The following is a 21,709-nucleotide window of genomic DNA, read 5'->3' on the forward strand; positions in this document are numbered from 1 at the left end:
GGCAGGAGACAAAGTACTTTTAAAAGTTTCTCCTTGGAAAGGAGTGGTACGATTTGGTAAGAAAGGTAAACTGAGTCCAAGATATGTTGGACCATTCCCAGTGATCCAACGAATAGGACCAGTAGCTTATCGTTTACAACTACCAGAGGAATTAGCTGGAGTACATGATGTGTTTCATGTATCCAATCTCAAGAAATGTCTATCAGATGAATCCCTGGTAGTACCTCTTCAAGATATAGAGGTAAATGAAAAGCTGAAATTCGTAGAGAAACCCCTACAAATAGAAGACCGAAAGATCAAGTTTCTCAAACACAAGCGACTAGTACTAGTGAAAGTCAAATGGGAATCCAGGAGAGGACCAGAATACACTTGGGAACTGGAATCAGAAATGAAGCGAAAATACCCTCATCTATTTCAGTAAATCTCGAGGACGAGATTTCTCTTAAGGTAGGGAGGATGTAACAACTCTCACAAAAATCAATAATTAGGATAATAATTAGATAATAAGGAAACCCTAATTGAGACACCCAAGTAACTCTGCACTAACCCTAAAATTTTCAGAATAATCGGAATCAGGATCAGGGCCCCTAAAACTCAAGGGGGGCAAACCCTAGTTGAATATTTATCTAAATAATACGTTGCTATGTTCTGATTGGCCAATTTGTTGATTCATGCAAGCTAGTCCCGAGGCTAGGCAGCCTATAATTAGACTGCTTAGCTTACGAACCGCAAAGGAAACGGCTTACGGTCCGTAAGCGAGTCCCAAAAATCACTATAAATAGCCGACCTTGGGACTTGAAATAGGAATTGAAAACGACGTGAAAATACTCCGTGTACGTCGAATTAAGGCTGTTACAATACAATTAAACACACATAATCACGAAGTGCTGCCGCAATCAGGGTAATAACTCGATCGCTATTACGATTCAACGTCCGATCGATTGTAACTATCCAACGATTGTTTAAGTGTTGCTCAAATAGAGCTTATACTTTATTATTCATTGTGATTTCGACTTGAATGTTTGAGTGCTGTTCGAATTCGGACTATGCTCTGTCATTCGTTGTGAATCCATTGAATTGATTAAGTATTTCACTTATTAATCGTTGTGAGGGTTTAATCTCGTGAATTGATGTAACTGCTGAATTAGTTACTAACCCGTTTGTGTGTGCATTATTATTTAAATTAGGTTAATCAGGGATATACAGTAGGCTTAACTCTGCTCCTAAAATCTGCAATGTGAGTCATTCTCTTTTTATCAACTGTTTTACAAAACTCCAAACTATTTTCAAAGTTATAATTACAGGGATTAAGTCTATGTAATCACCAAATTACAGCCGGTATGTGGGCTTTTGTATACATTACTTATTTTCCGTCACACTTGGACAAACGGGTAGCCAAGGGGTGATCTGACCACAGTCACAGACACCATTGGACAAATGGGCTAGCCAATGGATGGTCGAGTGCCAAATACTGTGGGTAGTTGGTTTGATATCAAAAACATTGTAATTCCCCTTAATACTGTAATTATAACAAATGTGTCGTTTTAGTAAACTGAATGATTCACTCAGTATTTCCCCGCTGACAAAACATTTTTCAAACATGTTTCAGGTGATCTGTTGTGAGCAAAGAAAAGTGCCGTGAAGCACTCACAGCTTAGAAAAGTGGCTCAGTGTAAATAAATAAAAGAAACATGTTTTGAAAATAAAGATTTCCCTGGAAAATCGCATTATTGTAAATTACGGGAAATTATCCCTAAATTATGAAACGGGCAGTTTAAATTATTGAAAGATCCTGTTTTAAAAAGACTTCCGCTGTCGCCTAAATTAAACACCACGGGATTCCTGTCCCGCGGCTCCTGAAACGGGTCAAACCGGGTCCGGGGCCGTGACAGTATCGCTTCGGTCTCGATAGTTTCAAGGGGGTGAAAAACGCATCCGAGTTAGAAAAGGAGATGAGAAATGTATGGCTTGGAAATTATCAGCTCATCATCAACATAGCCAGGTTTGTGATGGAGAACGAGTTGGGTCGAGACAACAAGTTTCAGACGGGGAAGAAGACAAGGCGGGTTCCCACGGGTGAAAATTTTCACACATTAAAAAAAGCAGGAGGGCGATAATGGCAGATTCATTACCAACATTGGAAGATTTTATGCGGAAACAGTGTCAGGTAAGTATAACGGTTCGGATAAATTGAAGGAAGTGGTGGTATCCAAATTTGCTAGAGCTTTCGGAGATCTTCATGGCAAGGAGATAGTCGGTAAGGCGAAAGATTTGTGGACGATAAGAAGATTAAATATCTTACTGAAGGAAGCAAATTACGGGGAGGCGTCGATTAAGTATCTAGGCGGGTTGAATGTCATGGTGGCTTTCCGGTCTTCTAACGAGGCGGATAGTTTTAGAGCCAACTCACCTGGGTTTGGATGGTTTGTCTCGGTGGAAATTTAGAGAGGGCAATCGATAGCTTTCGAGAGATTGGCGTGGCTGAACATTCATGGAGTTCCTCTCCACCTGTCCGAGAATGAATCGTTCGATTCGGTGGGGAGAATATTTGGAAAAGTTATCCGTGCATCTCAGAGACAACCGAAAGACAATGTCTTAACTTCGGCATGTGTCTGTGTCATGACGGACTCGGTTAAGAGAATCGAATAAGAAGTTATAATTATTGAAGAAGGAAAAAGGTTTAGAATTTGGGTTGAAGAAGAAAGGGGCGATTGGATTCCGGATTCGTTAGAGGAACAAGGAGTATCATCGGATGTAGGAGACGATTGGGAGTTATTATCTGAGAGTAACAAGGGCAAAAACAAGAAGTCGTTAGTGTCGGAATCTAGTGGAGCGGTGACGAAGGAAGATGGGAGCGACAGTAAAGGGGTTATGGAGAGTGCTGAGATGGATCTTAACAATCCAAAACCACCGACAAAGTTGCCGGACTCGGCTAATGTCGAAAACACGGCGAATAATATGGCGGGCGACTTCGAGAATGAAGTTTTTTCGTCCCTGAGATCAACCGGTTCCGATGAAGGTTTTTTTTCGGCCGGCAGAGGTTGTAACGGTGAAGGTGATTAGCCGGAGAAAGTAAATACGGAGGTATTCCCGAAAGTTTCAACGATAAAACGGGTCGTTATTTCCAATAAGAGAATGAAGGGTCAGTGGGATTTTTAAGAACTTTTAATAGCAGTCATGGGGAGGAGGGGATATTGTTAAAAAGAAAGATGTAGGGGGCAGCGACTCTTATGAGTATATTAAGGATGTAGGATTTAATATTAATCTAGGCACCTTTGGGCTGGGTAAAGGGAAGAAGAAAAATAGAAAGCCCAATGTTAAAAAGAGCATAATGGAGGAAGTGGGTGGCCTTACCAGACCAAGAAAGAGGATAAGAGATAATGATCTGTTCGACTTAAATGAAATCATCGGTATTCAGGCTTTATAAGAAATTCAGTTTAGTGACGTTTCAGGAATCGAATTCGAGAAATATTGGGGAGATGGCAATTTCGAGATGAATCACGTTCCAGTGGCGGGCAGATTTGGAGGGGTGGTTAGCATGTCGGTGTCACACCCTGGCTTTTGCGGAAGCGTGGGTTTATTTGGTGTGACTTCTTAATACCATAGCAATCAACCATAACAACACTATATGATAAAACAAGAGATGTTCATCCATTAATAAAGTTTAGAAATACAATACAACATCATTTTACATAAAACAAGATACGACCATAACATGAATTAAAACGTGTTTATATGACACAATAAAGACTTGAATAAAAACATGGTTTAAGGACATGTAACCCGTCCAGGTAAGGGTTACACCTCCTGAACCTACTACCCTGGATGACGTCTTTATTTAGTACGCAGCTTGACACAAATGCAGACACTTGCCAGATCCCTTAGTTTTCCTGAAATACATGTAAGTTGAAAAATCAACAAAAGTTGAGCGAGTTCATGTGTAAGTGAGTATGTATAAACCTTTAAAGTATGTATGTATGTAAAAAAAAGTCCCTGGTATGTAGCAATAAGGAAAAAAAGGAGATCACCATTGGGTTGCAAAGCCAATGATATGTGTGAAGTGATGCAGGAAGACTCAAACCTAGCGGATTTGTGCGTCGGGCACTTAGTCACCACATGGTCCACTCGGCGGACTCAGGAGTGGGGCTCGCTACACCCGAATAGATCTATCACTAATGTCCCTCGGTCCTACAACGAGGATTAATGGCCTTTAGTTCTACCTACCCACTCACATGATCTGAACGTCCAACCCTCCTTAAGCTAACCATACCATGTATAAAAATGTTCTAAATAAATGTAACATGTATTTCACCCTCGAAGTTATAAAACTGAAAACAGTTAAGAGAAAAGGGGGACATGAACTCACAGTATTGCGTCTTCAGTATGTGTAACCCAGGTCTCCTCAGCCAACACGACTACCTACAATGGTCTAATGTCTATTAGACGAACGGGTCGTGCCTTGTCTTAGTATTCATGTTTTTGCGTTACGTTTCTGATATTATTCCAAGTTATAATGATTATATTGGGTTTTGGAATAATTGTTTATAAAATATTTCTGTATTAATACTTTTCAAGTATTCGTACTCGTATTTCCTTCCCAAGGATGGGGGTATCTTATACATGTATTTTCGTATTTGTACTTATATATCTTGCCAAGTAACAGCGTCGTATTTCGGTGTATTGTGCTAAATAAAATATGTTAATATATTCCCAATATATTTTTCCCAAACCATGTATTTCAAGTCTCACTTAGAAAAAATATATTAAAGTAATTGTCTAAAATATCTTAATTCCAAAATATACATATTTTTCCCAAAAATATTATATTTTACTTCTCAACATTTTCCAAAATAATATTCTACCAAAAATATACGTATAAGAGTATTCTTCCGAATTACTACGTAAGTTACGTTTTAGTGTTTCGTATTATATCAATACTTGTGTAACTTAAATTATTTATTTTGCGAGAGCTTTGGTATTATTTCGGAGTTGAAATCTCGATATCATGAGTTATACTATTTTTACCCTAAAAAAATAATATAATTAGTTTACAAAGCAAGCAAATATTCACACAAGAGTTTTCGTATAAAATATATATTCTAAACATATATTATTAAGTTTTATTTACGAAAATCAACCTCCGAGACTTTGTGTTTTTGTAATAAAAATCATGGTGAAGTTTATTTTTTTGAAAACAAGTTAAAAATACATTTGTAAATATTTGTTAGAAAAATATTTCTAAGTGTTATATTTCTGGAAAAATTTCGCCAGAGTTTCCTCTGTAAATGGAGGTGTCCATGCTTTTAGCATATCATTTTCTTTTCAAAAACCAATCAACAGTCATCATCAACAATATATACCCTTTTTAATCATTAATCTTGACAAAATAAGACTAAATCATAAACTCATGAACTTGAAAGTTTATAAAAATATGTAGTAAATTACCATCATATTTAGTAGGTCTTATTATCTTTAAAATCATGTTTAGTTTCTTGAAAACTTTATTTTTAAAGAATTTGAAGTTTAACAACTTCTAGTCAAGATTCACAAAAATATTTCTTTATGAAATTTCCTTGTTACACAAGTGTTTACACACTTGTTTAGTTACTATAAATGCTTCTAGTTCATAAAATATCCGGGTTTTAACAAAACTAGTATCTCCCGCTTGGTTCTTCCGAAAAACCACTTGTAGATCTTTAGATCCACAAGTTTACAACTTCATTTTACAAGAAAAATTATGTTTATTCAAGTTTCAAGTTCATGGTGGATGGTTTCATCATCTTTCATATTTCTAACACTAACATCCTACTAGTTCATGTTCTTGAACATGATCTAGTATGTCTAGATGCTGATCCATCCTACTTTTAGTAACAAACAACATCAAATAATCACAACTACACAAGATTCATATGATTTACACACATAACTTCTCTTTATCCACCCTATTCACCTTATGTTCAAGACTTTAATGTAAGTTCTTTAGTGTTTCTAAATTTTTAACCATTAAATCAACTATTAACCACCATAAACAAGATCAAGATGATGATTAGAAGCACTTACTACTAGCACAAGGCTACGGAAGAAACAAGGCGTAAAAGCGGTGGATAAAAGAAAACTAGAGCGGTTCTTGAACTTCCGAAGGCACCGAGCTTGTTTGTATGACCTCTTGCTCCTTTGGATGTATGAAAAATGGTTGAACAATGGTGGATGATGGTGGTAGTATGGTGAGGGGGTGGCGGCCGTAGGTGGTTATGGAGGGAAGAGGAGAGCAAGTTGTTGATGTTGTGTTTGATGAAAGAGATTAGTTAACCATTATACATATTTATAAACCATTCTCACTAATGTCCTCCATGTAAAGTATCTCTAGATCACCAACAATTTAGCAATAAAATAATCAAAAATGGCAAGGGTGGGTCACCCCTTGTGACCGTCAACATGGGGGGGGGGGAGTAGGGGTTGGGTTGTAAGGGAACTAGTTACCATCTAGTTTGATTTGAACGATAAAGTTAGTATATTAAGTGTGTTTATTAATATAAAGGGTGTTAGGGTGTTCGGGGACCCTAACTAGCTCAGAAAAATAAAAACTATGTGTTTGGCAATATATTTATGTTCCGGGTAAAGTCCGGTTGTTCGGTTGGATGTTGATCCGTTAAAGTGTTAAGTAAAGTTTTAAAGTGTCGTTTATATTGTTTTAGTGACACATTAAATTTCCCAACACTTTGGAAAGTGTCTAGCATTATTTTGCCAAGTTTTTACACTTCACTAATACTGTTAAATGCTGAATTTTTGTATGTAGTGCAGAATTTTGTAATTAAAGTATGTTTTAGGCACTTCCGGTCACTATAACTATCACCTAGTGACGCAGTTTTATGATCCTCACCTCCCTACACTCCCTACTAGTGTTGTAATCTACTCCCGGCTCATACTGGCCTCAGAAACAATGTCTGTCTAGTGCTGGCAATGTCAGTATGTTTACTGGGTTATCCCCTCACTGTGCTAACTGTGCTTTTGTGCATCATGTTTGTCACTATTGTTTGTGTGTAATAAATGGAGTGACAGTAATAAGGTATGATGCATGAGTATGTATGTATCAGAAAACAGAAAGCAGTTTAACCATATTTGTAATCAAGCACAGTAATTAAGCACTAATTAAATATTAATTAATTTTTACGGATACCTGGATTTGTGAGGGTTGTCACAGTCGGATCCTAACATTCTCAAGGTGCACGATTCTTTCAAGCATCCTATTTTTTTTTTATTAATTATGGGGACTTTAAAAGGTAGCAATCAAGCTATTAATATTGTTAACATTTATGCTCCGCATAAAGTCCCCCAAAAGAAGGCTCTCTGGGACGAAATAATGGGGGGGGGGTGATGGGTTGTCACACTGGGTGGTGGGTGTAACAACCCGCGTTTTGAAAGTCAAAGTACAAGTCAAAGTCAAAGGAAGAAAAGATTGCTAATTGCGATCTGTCACTCTTTACTTAACTATTGATTGTACACCATTGACTTGTAATCGAATCCTGTATTTTGTTTACTTTAGTTGTATTATGTGGAGTATCTATAATAATCGAGGTTTAATCGATGTTTAATCGCTAATCTATTTATCGTTTTATCGCTAATCGCATCGCAATCGCAATCGCTATCGCATCACAGAACCTATGATTCTGTAATTGTTTTACATGTGTGTGCTATTTATGTGCTACTTGTGCATGTTTACTGTCACACCCCGACCACGTAGAACATACAAAACGTGGCGGAAATGTCGGGGAGTGTTGTAACAGAATTAATTGTTTCAAATCCATGGCAATTGAAGTTTTGTTTTATTAATCAAACATGAAAGTTTACATTGTTTTAATCAAGAACCAAAGAGTACATAACATAAATTAACTAGTTCTTGTCTCGTTTTAAGTCACTAAAGCACATGTCCGCCTAAGTATGTCTTGATAAGTCCTATGCATCATATCCTGAAACACATGTGAAAATAGGTACGTCAGCATAAAAATGCCTGTGAGATACATAGGTTTTATGAAAATAGAATTCATGACTTATGTTTAAGAAAATGTTTAGTCATGAACCTTGTAATTTGCTTTGTCTTGTAAATCATTTGGAAAACGATAAGATCAGATGATGTGTATAAATAAATGTAAGGTTAAATGAATAACCAAGTAACATGAGTTTGTATAAGATAAGTTGTTTGTAAAACAATGTCTTGTGAAAAGTATGTTATTTGTATAAAATGTTATATGTCTCAAATTGATATGATTCAAATAACGCTACGATATGTAATACCATACAAGCACTTATATATAGGAAGTATCAGCGGCGTATCCACCATGCTTGTATCATATTACACACGCCTCGTTACTCGAATCATTTACCCAAATCAACCATCAATGTAAATTGTTCATGTACAAATCAATTGTCAAGTGTTATTGTGTAAACCATATCAAAATGTCCATGTCTAATGTTTATCATAAATTGTGTATATGAATGCCAAAATGTTTATGTATGGTAAGTGAAATATATCAACTAAACCATATGTAAAATGCACAAAAACAAGATACTGAAGTAAAACATGGTTTAAATCAAAGTTATGTTTTGTGTAATAAATGCATGCTATACTGATATAAACATCAATGCTGTATTGTGAAAATGCATACATTCAAGCCTTTGTGACTGTAGTGATAGACCATTAAAGAAATTAAAGGTCTATATGTGTTATGTTCATCGAATTCGGTCATTCCTTCCAATCCAAACAAACCCGGGATTTCAGGAATGGGAGTTGTCAAGTCCTATGGTACCATTACCTACTAACGGGCGACATGATCGGTGTTAATGAATGTACATTGTATAATTTAAACAAACCAAATGTCATACCAAAAAGTGAACATGTGATGAATAAATGTACTAAGTATGCACCCAATGGGCATACATAGCATAAAATGTAAAATGTAATGTAAAACCATGTACTAAGTACGCACACAATGGGCATACATAGCATGTAATGTAATGTAAAACAATGTACTAAGTACGCACATAATGGGCATACATAGCATGTAATGTAAAACAATGTACTAAGTACGCACACAATGGGCATACATAGCATAAAATGTAGTGAAATCGTGTACTATATAAATGTACTAATGAACATAGCAAGTATATGATGTGAAAACAGGAAAGCATGAAAGCATGAAAGTAACAAGTATGCACATGTGTTTCACCCCAAAACAGTTTGGAAAACAGTAAAAGAGGGGACTATGTACTCACCTGAGATTGCTTAGAAGTCCTTGTGTAATAATTACACAATGCTAGAGATCACGGAATATCATACGACACCTAATAGGTAGCTATATTAATATACCGGACCTAAATCGAAAGATTGGATAGAATGAGAGTTCGTAAACCAAACGAGTATAGAGACTCGTGTAATATGGTTTAACAAAGCCTACATTCTAAAATGAAACCTAACCTAAGTGCTTACGACCCATTACGACCCGTTTAGGTAGCTTATGCCACTTTAATGCGTCGTTCGCGTAAAACGCGTTCGGACGCCTAACTAGCCCTATGATAAGTAAAATATGCCTTAACATGTCTAATATTGTTACCAAATCAGTTTAGATACCAAAAGTTATGTTACATATGCTGTAGGATCGTATTCTGACTCGAACGAGTCGTTCAGAGGCTTTCTCCTTGGTTTCAGGTGCGGAATTACAAGAAACTAAGGTAGAAACAGCACGCAGATCACTTTAACTACTTGTTTTATTGATTTGACGCTGATTACACTTCAAATCTCGCACCGGCAAAGCTTCGGCACGTTTTCTCTAACTGTTACTCACTGTTACAAATGGAATCGCTCATCGGGCTATATATAGGCGTTCTGGTCCGCTCATGTGACACATGTCCATAAAAGCGGTTCCAGACATGTCCACAAAAGCGGTTCCAGACATGTCCATAAAAGCGGTCCAAGAACTCTATGACCCTATGAGCGATCCAAACAACCTAAAACCTATACAATCACTATTTCTCATATATACAATCAATTCTATTGATTCTAAGACTCGAACGAAGATGTAGTCGACAGACAACTGCACCAACAGACTCCCCCTTGAATGTTGACGGAATCTTCAGTGAGAGTCTTCAACAAGACATTCTCGGATATAGTTCGGTCTTCTTCAAGAATTCTGCCTGGATCTAACTTTCTTTGGCTATAACCTTCATCAGACTCCCCCTATCACTCTGCTAGGATACTTGTCTGGGATTATGTTACCACCATCGAAATTATCTCCTGGCTTCTCTCTGTTCAGTTCATCATCTCTGGTTCTGATATATCTCCTGGCTATCTGTAGCAACAGGATCAGAAACCTGCAAAACTCAACCACTCTATCACAAAACAGAATAATTGTGATTCAATTTAATGAATCAACTTAATCATGTGATACCGTTTTCAATTAACCACTGCTTCACAAATTTGAAACATTCCGATTTCTAATTCAAATTAATGAATCATTTTAAACATTTCAAATGACTTAACCAACCTGTATGTTCATCAAGTTTAGCCTTTGAGATTTTGAAAATCAGCTCTTCACCATCAGTTGTCGAAAATCTTTTTGGATTTTTGAAAATATGAAACATAAATGCAAAAACAGAAATTTAAATGCAGAAATGAAATATGTACAAACATATTTTTGTGAGTTTGTGCAAGAGGATCATATCAGTTTTTGAGACATAACACAAGCACCGTTAAGCTTTTAATCGTTTTAAGTTCTAAACGATTCACGTAGATTGACGATATAGTTGTCCTCTTAAATTTTCATACAATTTTCAATCTATTCAGGATACTATTTAGGTATTTTATGAACTTAGTTCAATTCATGTGTCCCACCTCTTGAATATACTCCCGTATCCAGAATCCCAATATTCAGTCTTACAGGTATGAACACTACAATGATGTCTGTATATAAATTAGGGGAAAGATGCGAGAACTGAGGGATCTCAGGTCAGAACTTCCGTTCAGCAGAGAGATATCAGCTTCGACTTAGCAGTGTGTCCCCTTTAGAGGATCTTTTCAGCTACAACAGATGATTATCAATTTTATTGTCTAATCAACTGAGGGCTTTATGTTATATTTCAAGCATTTTGTGGAAAGTATTAGCCAAGGACTAGGTCAGAACTACCGTTCAGCAGAAGTCCCGGAATAATACCCCAGACATCATAGAGTATAAACACCTAGTATATCAGAATACGAGACCTTTCAAACGAGATTTCAGGGGTTACCTATATATCCAAGTAGTGTTCCCCACGAATTTCATAAGTTTGAAATTTTAGGTTTATATCCCGAATAAATCTACTAAATGTACAAAAACCTATCGTCACATCATCAGTGAGACCGTTTATCACATTTACATTACATTTCTTTAGCATGCTGTGATAGTCCACTGATTTACTATCATTTCCTCTTTTTCACAACAAAACTCATTTTTAAATTTTTTAATGTTTTTGACATTTTCAAATTTTCTAATTTTTTTAAAATATTTCTCCCCCTAAAATCAAAATATGTTTCAATTTTGATTTTCTGGGAAAATTTGAAACAAACTGTACAAAATTGACAACCTGATGAGAATCACTTCAATTCTCTATCCACCTGGCATAAACAATCAGAACTCCCCCTCACAACAAACTATTTTCCCATTGTGATTTCAAAACACTTAAGTTTGTTTTAATCAAAATGGCTTTTCCGGAAAATATAAGTTTGTTTACCAAACAATTTAGGTACGGGGTTACTTCATCATCTTGTTTTCTACACAAAAGTAGGAAAATCCAAGTACAAGTTAATTTCCTTGATTTACCATATGCAGTCCAGAATCCTCTGTACCACTTGTAAAACATTCACAAACACAACCAAACCTCTTTACCGTTTGCATGATTGACGTTACCGAATAAAATTCAAGAAAGATGCCGATTCATGATCCACGATACCATCTTGGGATCTCCGGCAATTCCTGCAAAATCTCAAATACTGATTTAGAAAGATGCCGATTCATGCTCCACGCTTACAAACCTGGGAGCTCCGGCAAGTCAGGTTTTTCTATTTGAAAAGTTTCACCCAAGCCTGACCAGCCTTGGTTGATTTTGAATTCTTGTTCAACAATGGTGGAAAGTTTTTCTCATCCATTGTTAAACTAGAATTCTCAACCTTTACCTCAACACATGGCTCTTCTGGTTTTACCATACCAGAATCATTGCCTGAATGTGGCTTGTCTGACTTTAATGAGTCAGATTCATCGCCGACATGTGGCTCCTTTGTTTCCGAAGAAACAGATTCATCGCCAGGAAGTGAAAACTTCACTTTCTTCTTCTTCTTATCCTCTTTAGTCCTCAGATTTGTATCTGATGAATTCGACTTGCTTGACTTTGCAGTTGAGGGAGTTGATTCATCAGCACTCTTCTTCGATCTGTCGGGTGAACCCGAGGACAAAATCTTTTCGAGATATTCTCTCGCTTTCTTTCTCTTTTTCCTCAGTCGATCTTTCTGCCCCTGAGAAAGCTTCACTTTTGTTTCTTGAACTTTAGGTTCTTTTACCTTCTGTTTTCTGACGTTTTGGCCCGAAGCTTTCAATTCTCTGGGCTTGACAACGACTGGTTTCTTCTTTGCCATTTTCTGAGAATTGGCCCTCAATCTTTCATACGATCTCCTTGGGCAATCTCTGGCAATGTGACCTTTGATATTGCAATTATAGCACCTCCTGGTCTCATAACTCCAGTATTGGCAGTTAACAGCAATATGCCCCTGATATCCGCAGCTGTAGCACACCCTGTTATCATACCAGTTACCACCTTTTTCACACCAAATGCTCAGATCATAGCATTGTCTGGCTTGGTGATATTCCTTCCTCAAATGTGCTGGTTTTGACGCTTTTGCACTGTAGTTCGTCCTGCACACAACAAATTTTGAATTTTCATTTTCTATTTTCTGTAATTTTTTCTTTTGATTGGATGATCGTACTGATGAGTTTTTTCTTTCATTTTTAAAGTTTTGATTCTGTTTTACAATCTTCTTCACAGGTTTTTGCTTAGAGCATTCACCTTTTTCAGTTGATTGCAGAACAGTTTTCTGAAATTTTTCTTTCAACTTTAAAAACAATTTTTGTTTTTCTTTCTTAACATTTTCATCATCAGACTCTGTCACAGACTCATCTGCTGAATAAAATTTTTCATTTTCCTCATCATTTTTATCATCACAATCTTTGACTTTGACTTTGTCAACGTTTGTAGCCTTTTCACTCATCGGAACTGAATTGATCGGTTTTGGACAAGGAATATTCAACTTGTCAGATTTAGTCGCAAAACTGATCAATTTCTTCTCAAGTTTATCTATCTTGATCCTGGAATTCTTAGCTTCTTCCTCAAGCTGAGATATTCTCTCAAGATGAGACTTGATGGAATTGTCATTCTCAACCTTCAAACTTTCAAGAACAGACTTTTCATTTGTCAAAATTTTGATCTGTTCCTGAAATTTTGATTCATTCGCTTTTAGGTTTTTGTTTTCAAGCTTTATCCAGAAATCCTCATCTTCTGACGATTTCTTTTTGCTTTCAAGCTCTTTTACCAACTCTTTGATTCTCTTTTGAGCGCTTTCACCTTCTTTTTCAAGTTCGACAATCTTCTGAAGATGGGAATTTATCATCTTTTGTTTTTCAATGTTGTTTTTACTAAACACATTTTTCCCATCTTCAAGAATTTTCACTTGCCCCTCAAATTCTTGATTTTTCAAAGTCAAACTGTTAAAATCAATCAACAGTTTGTCGTTTTCGGCTTTCAACTTCTCACAATCTTTTTCCAAAGAAAGAATCTGTTTTTCAGCAACGTGCTTCTCGTCTTTCAACTTTTTGACTTCAGATGCCAAACTTTCTATGTCTCTCACGAGTTTGTCATTATCAGTCTTAAAGTTATCGCATGTTGAGCACATTGTTTCATTCTTCATCGATTCTTCAGCTTTTGGAGCTTTTTCTCCACTTTCCATAAATTTACCTGCACAAAAGAGTTTAACGAAATCAAGAGGATTACCAACATTATCAATATAACAACCTCGTTTGAAATCGTATTTTAGCACGTTTTTTGCTCTGACACATTTAGCAACTCTTTTGTACATTTCCTCAATCACATCTGTATCCAAATCTAGCATGTTATACTCCAAAACCTTAACCATCTCTTTCTTTTTCTTACTGACTTCAAGTTCATGAGCTTTAAGTTTGCTGATGAATTGATTTAGAGGTAGTTTTGAAAAATTTGAGTCCTCTCTTAAATTTTTCAAACATTCACTCCATTCAATTGGTAATGCATCTGCAAATTTCTCCAATTTTTCAGCAGTTGACGGATATATCTCATGATCTTTCAGATAATTCAATAAAACATCATATCGGTCTTTAAGATCATCCAACGTTTCATCTTTCAGACACACGAAATATTTGAACCTTTTTGCCCAACCATCTTTGCTCACTTTTCTATACCCCTCATTTAGAAATCCGTTATTCCAGTTATTAAATCTTTCGAAATAATAATTCTCCTGTTCATCGAACATCATTGCCATGTTTCGCAAAACAGAACGGCACGTGTTTGTTGACGAATACGCGATCTAAATGTGACAGAAAAGCGAACCAAACAGCAGTTGATCCAAATAAGCGGTCCAGATACACAAACTGGATGACAAATAAGCGGTCCAGAAATTGTCTGAAAAAGCGATCCAGAAATGATCCAATAAGCGATTCAAATCAGTTCGAATAAGCGATCCAGGAACAATTCGACCGGATGAGCGATTCACAATGGTCTGGATAAGCGGTTCCTGATCGTTCGGATAAGCGGTTCCTGATCGTTCGGATAAGCAGTTCCTGATCGTTCGAATGAGCGGTTCCAGGGTAATCCGACCGAATGAGCGGTTCCTGATTCGTCCGGATAAACGGTTCCTGATCGTTCGAATGAGCGGTTCCAGGGTAATCCGACCGAATGAGCGGTTCCTGATTCGTCCGGATAAACGGTTCCTAATCGTTCGAATGAGCAGTTCCAGGGTAATCCGACCAAATGAGCGGTTCCTGATTCGTACGGATAAGCGGTTCCTGACTATATTTTCGAGCGGTTCCAGAAATGACGTCAGCAAACACGAACCGCTTTTGAAGTAAAAATTCAATTTTAACCAAATTTAAACCGAATTAAGGTCTGAAACTTTCTAGGGTTTATCTCGATACTATTTCGCACAATCTGTGAAAAATTGAGCAAATTCCGACCGTGAAATCTACTCGAATCAGAAAAAGAAGGTGTAGAAGTAAGAAAAAGTGACGAAATCCGGCTAATTTCTGCAGAGAACCTCCTCCTGAGCTCTGATACCACTTGTAGGATCGTATTCTGACCCGAACGAGTCGTTCAGAGGCTTTCTCCTTGGTTTCAGGTGCGGAATTACAAGAAACTATGGTAGAAACAGCACGCAGATCACTTTAACTACTTGTTTTATTGATTTGACGCTGATTACACTTCAAATCTCGCACCGGCAAAGCTTCGGCACGTTTTCTCTAACTGTTACTCACTGTTACAAATGGAATCGCTCATCGGGCTATATATAGGCGTTCTGGTCCGCTCATGTGACACATGTCCATAAAAGCGGTTCCAGACATGTCCACAAAAGCGGTTCCAGACATGTCCATAAAAGCGGTCCAAGAACTCTATGACCCTATGAGCGATCCAAACAACCTAAAACCTATACAATCACTATTTCTCATATATACAATCAATTCTATTGATTCTAAGACTCGAACGAAGATGTAGTCGACAGACAACTGCACCAACATATGCTTAAAATGAATTTTGGCGTAAAAAGGGTATTTTGGTAATTTACCTAAGGCATATAAATTACCTATCACGCAACTACTTAAACGAAGCGACCATAAGGTATAACCTCGGAAGGTTATTCCCTATATACTATGGTCACCTAATGTGTTTGGTCGGATCCTAAGGATCGACCAAATGGGTTGGGTTCGAAAGTATAAGCGATTGTTTAGATCGCTTACCTTACGACCCTATATAAGCACTAAACTAAAAGTGACGAGCTAAGCATGTTAGAACATGCTTAACTAAGTTTAGAAAACAGGTTTGGCATCAAAACAAATGGTTTTGATACCTATGAGTAGTTTGGTTACAAAATACACAAGAATGCGCATTTTGGCCGAAACTACGACTCGTCACTGAGCCTAGATAACGTGGTGATCAGTAGGTGTAGTCACTAGGGACTATAACCATCGTGATCACACTCACGTTATGAAGTTCAAACGAATTTCATGTTGACCATAGGCTGGTCAACGCAGAAAGTCAAACATAGTTTGACTTTAGGACTAGAAAGCGGTTAAAAGAATGAAAGAACACTTACGAAGGGTCTCCAAAAGCTAATCTCAATCCAGGAGCTCAGGTATGAAGCAAAGGCCTCAACTTAGAGCTTTAGATCAGATTTTGTGGGTTTTAACACAAATGGGGGGGGGGTATTTATAAGAAAAGCAAGACCGTTAGGATCGTTTCTTGAATATCGTGCCTTGATCTCATTCGTGCACTTGTCAAGATGTTGTGGTATCAAAATATGACCCTAACCCCAGAGATTGTGAAGAGGCATTGCCCCTTGGATGCTTGAAAGGCCAAATTTTGCAAGAAAAACGAGTTTCTGCATCTGCAGGGCTGACGCGGCCCACGTGAAGATTTAGACAGGGCTTACGCGCCCTGCCTGGGAGTCCAGATCAGAAACCAAGTTTCAAAAATGACAGTTTAGGTCCCTGTTGTGGTTTAGGGCCATTTCCGACATGTTTAAGGCCCGTTAAGCCATCTTTAAGGCCCTAAAATGATGCCTAAACATTGAGGACATGAAACATGCTCAAAAATATGTCGGATGTTGGTTCGTTTGGCCGTATGATCGCGATGTTCGGTTAATTACGACGGAATGCGCATAAGCGCGAAAAACGATCCAAATGACGCGGCGAATGGATTTTTCTCATGCCAAACACTAAGGCATAATATAAGGATGCTTACATAAATTTTTGGATGTCCGGATGTATTCAGAACGTAAGTTATGTGCGAAAGTGCAAACTTGTGCACTTTTTGACGCTTTTAGTCCCTGAATGACCCAAAAGTTTATTTTAGCACACCGAACACCTCAAAGCCTATTTCTAAGCTTTGTAAAGGATATTTAAGGTGTGTTTAACTTATGGTCATGTTCCGGAATGTCTGTTTTAGTACGAATCGTCATACTTTCGCAGTTTGTCAAGTTTAGTCACTATAAGCGAATAAACTTGTTTTTGCCATACCAAAGCCTTCAAAACTTATTTCTAAGTTATATATAGGTTATTTAAGGTATGTTGAGTATATGATGATGTTCCGGAGTATTTGTCGCATTAAACTGGTTATATTTACGCATCAGTGCACGTATAACCTTCTAGAAAGCGATTTAGAGCCTGAAATCGAACAAGACTTGATATGTGCAAATGATACACATATTTGTACAAATCCCAAGTATGAAATACAATATCTCATTGGTTTGGTATTTGTTTGATGGTCGCAGTGACCCAGGTGTCACAGTCTCCCCTACTTTAGGAAATTTCATCCCGAAATTTATTCATAGGAAACTTGTGAGAGTTTAAAACATGAAGTTGAAAAGATCGAACAACATTGGTTAGGGTTCTGAACTTCTAGTAACTTTAATAACATCATGCTTGCAATGTAAGAGGGATACTTATATACAAGTATATGAAGCGTCATTGGTGCGTCCACCGTACCTCCATTACATCGTTCTCATTTTGTTATTGTTGTTACTATCGGTTCTTACACATAATAAATCTTACTGGGTTTCTATGCACCAAATTTCATAATTATGTATGCGTCCATAATTACACAATTCCTTGCATAGTTCACTCAGTCTATTTTATAATGTGTAGGGGAAAACCAAATGAATAAACCCTGTGATGAATGTGACTAGATCACTATAGGGTCCCTTTTATTAAATCAATAAATGATTTTAATAGACAACCAAGGAGTCTTTTCAGCTTATATCATCACATGTCATTCTTAACCAGATTTTTGAATCGATCTTTTTGACTCTACCCCTAAAAGGGTCTCTTATGAATCATGGAGTGGTACTATATAATCCAAGGGTCTTAACTATTACATAGAAGCCCATTAAGGATTTAAGGTAGTACCTTTTTTTTGAATATCCTACTACGAATCCCTCATATGAAGATATGAACAATTCTACGAGGATTTGGATAACGAATATCCAGAGTATACAAAACACAAAATGCATAAAAGAAAACACAAAGTGCATAAACACATAGTCATATAACCACGAAGATTGTTTATTTGTTAATTTGTTTTGTTGATTGCGTACATGAATTTAAAGCACACTAGGAATCCATTCCGTGGATCTCATTTGGTACTTTAAACATTTCTAAGAATCTAACTATAAAGATAGAAAGATCTTTTAAAGAGAAAATTCGATTTCGATTATAAAGAACCGAAATGTTCGAATTAAGGTATACAAGGAATCCAATTATGGACTCTGATTTGAAAGATAATCATCCACAAGGATCTAATGTGAAGATAAAAAGATCCTATATGGATTTTAGAAGTCGAAGATGTTTTGAAATCTTGCACTGGATGTGCTTTAGTTAAAACTTGAAGTAAAAATGCTTATGAAGTTGAGATGCTAGATATGTCAAGGCGACATATGAAGCAGAATTTGAAGGTTAAGTCAATGTATGAGGATAAATATTTTTGAAAACTATGCATGGGGTTCTTAAAAAAAAAGTGATTAATTTTTTTGAAACCTTATGCATAATACTTTTGAAATCATAAAGTAGGTGTACTAGGTAAGTATATTTATAAAAATGCTTTAAAATCATGCGAGATGAATTTTGAAATTATGTATAAGGTTTTTGAAAACATGAATGATGCTTTTGAAATCGTGCCCTTGATATATTACTTAAAATTGTTTTCAAACTATATGAAATATTTTGAAATCGTGGGGGTTATTTTTGAAAACATAGACAAAGCTTTGTGCATTTGTCATGTTAAGTAAATACACTATATTAAAAATGTTTTCGAACTATAAATAGAATGTTTTGAAATCATATAAGTTGTTTTGAAAACTTATGTTATGCATGTTTGAAGAAATCAGAACGTAATGGGTATGAGATTTGAAAGTATCCTTGGTTATCTAACCAAGGATTCAAAGGTATAGAAGCACGATTATTCATAATGTCACTTTATTTCCTGTACTTCGTTTAATAAAATGAGTACTTAGAATTTACCAAGGAAATCATGAGTAAACGCAAAAATGGGAAGAATTTTCACAAAAGTAGTTTGCAAGGATCATAGTTCCTTAACGTAGGCATCATAGGGGAATGCCATTCATACATGTAACCATACTTGTATATCAGAATTGCGAACAACAACTTTTATTTATGAACGGGACAGATTGTTTCACATTACAAGTAAATAGAAGAAACAAAAACATAAGACAACAACATCTTCTAAACAGCCAACTGCTCATCCGTGGGTTAGATTTGCCTTAGCAAACTTCGGGCAATTTCTTTGGAAATGACCCATCTCGCTACAGTTGAAACAAGAACCTGGTAGGAAACGACCTTGAGCGGGATTGTTGCCAGCTTGGTTTGGTGCAACTGCGGCTGGGCAAACTCTTGCTGTATGGCCTATAAGTCCACAAGTCTGGCATTTGCGGCACTTTACATTAACTTGATGATGGAGGCTACATTGGTTGCACAAGGGTGCAGTTCCGTTGTATGGCTTCCTAACAGGGGGTTGAGCTGGTTGGTTGGGGATGGCTTGACCATTGTGAGCGACCACGGTGAAGTTCTGAGAAGCCTTTCGCTTCTTTGACCTCTTATAGGATCCAGTCTGTTCATCCATGGTCTTTGATTCCTTGATTGGTTTCTTGGCTGGTGGTGCAGGCTTGACTTCTGCTTCCTTTGGTGGCCCTTGAGTGGCTTCATTGTTGAGGCGAGACATGGCAAAGCCTAATTCAACAGTCTTCAGAATTACTTCGCCTATCCGCTGGGCAAATTTGGCAGTCTGCTCGGATATCTGCGCATCGTTGTGATGAAGAGACATTCTGGAGGAAATGAAGGATATAGGAGGAAACAAATGAGATGTTATCGGTAAATAAAACAAGATGACAACGCATAGAAATTGTGATCATTTGTTTGTTACCTAGGGCAAACAAATGAGACGGTGACTAATCAAAGTAAACGGGTCATATTAATGTATCGCGAAGACATGCTTTAGCTTATAAGTGGACACTCACCCCAAGAGTTCCCAGGTAAGAGTGACTGGTCCGATTATGTGGATTTGTACGAACACTCTAGCCTTAGACAGAAAACTCAGAGTACAGGCATCCACTCTTCCAGATTGCACGTGTTCACACTATAAGACCCAAACTTTGACGAGGTTTTGAAAATTCAAAGGGGTTCAAAACCATATAACAGAGGGTTCAAAACCTTATAACAGAGGGTTCAAAACCTTATAACAGAGGGTTCAAAACCTAGTAATCAATCATCCTAGAACAGATGATTAGTTTTCAAAGCGGTTTTGAAATTTATGTTCTTGTTGTGGTTGTCGCCTAAGGATAGGTGACAGTATTGTTTTATGACTAAACGCAAGTAAACTCGCGTTAGGGTCCTAGGAAGGTTATAGACTAGGTCAAAGCATTACTAACAACCTAATTCCCTATAACCATGAGCTCTGATACCAACTTTTCTGTCACACCCCGACCACGTAGAACATACAAAACGTGGCGGAAATGTCGGGGAGTGTTGTAACAGAATTAATTGTTTCAAATCCATGGCAATTGAAGTTTCACTTTATTAATCAAACATGAAAGTTTACATTGTTTTAATCAAGAACCAAAGAGTACATAACATAAATTAACTAGTTCTTGTCTCGTTTTAAGTCACTAAAGCACAGGTCCGCCTAAGTATGTCTTGATAAGTCCTATGCATCATATCCTGAAACACATGTGAAAATAGATACGTCAGCATAAAAATGCCTGTGTGATACATAGGTTTTGTGAAAATAGAATTCATGAATTATGTTTAAGAAAATGTTTAGTCATGAACCTTGTAATTTGCTTTGTCTTGTACATCATTTGGAAAACGATAAGATCAGATGATGTGTATAAATAAATGTAAGGTTAAATGAATAACCAAGTAAAATGAGTTTGTATAAGATAAGTTGTTTGTAAAACAATGTCTTGTGAAAAGTATGTTATTTGTATAAAATGTTATAATGTCTCAAATTGATATGATTCAAATAACGCTACGATATGTAATACCATACAAGCACTTATATATAGGAAGTACCAGCGGCGTATCCACCATGCTTGTATCATATTACACACGCCTCGTTACTCAAATCATTTACCCAAATCAACCATCAATGTAAATTGTTCATGTACAAATCAATTGTCAAGTGTTATTGTGTAAACCATATCAAAATGTCCATGTCTAATGTTTATCATAAATTGTGTATATGAATGCCAAAATGTTTATGTATGGTAAGTGAAATATATCAACTAAACCATATGTAAAATGCACAAAAACAAGATATTGAAGTAAAACATGGTTTAAATCAAAGTTATGTTTTGTGTAATAAATGCATGCTATACTGA

Source organism: Helianthus annuus, chromosome 7 (assembly GCF_002127325.2).
Source record: "Helianthus annuus cultivar XRQ/B chromosome 7, HanXRQr2.0-SUNRISE, whole genome shotgun sequence".
Lineage (NCBI taxonomy): Eukaryota > Viridiplantae > Streptophyta > Magnoliopsida > Asterales > Asteraceae > Helianthus > Helianthus annuus.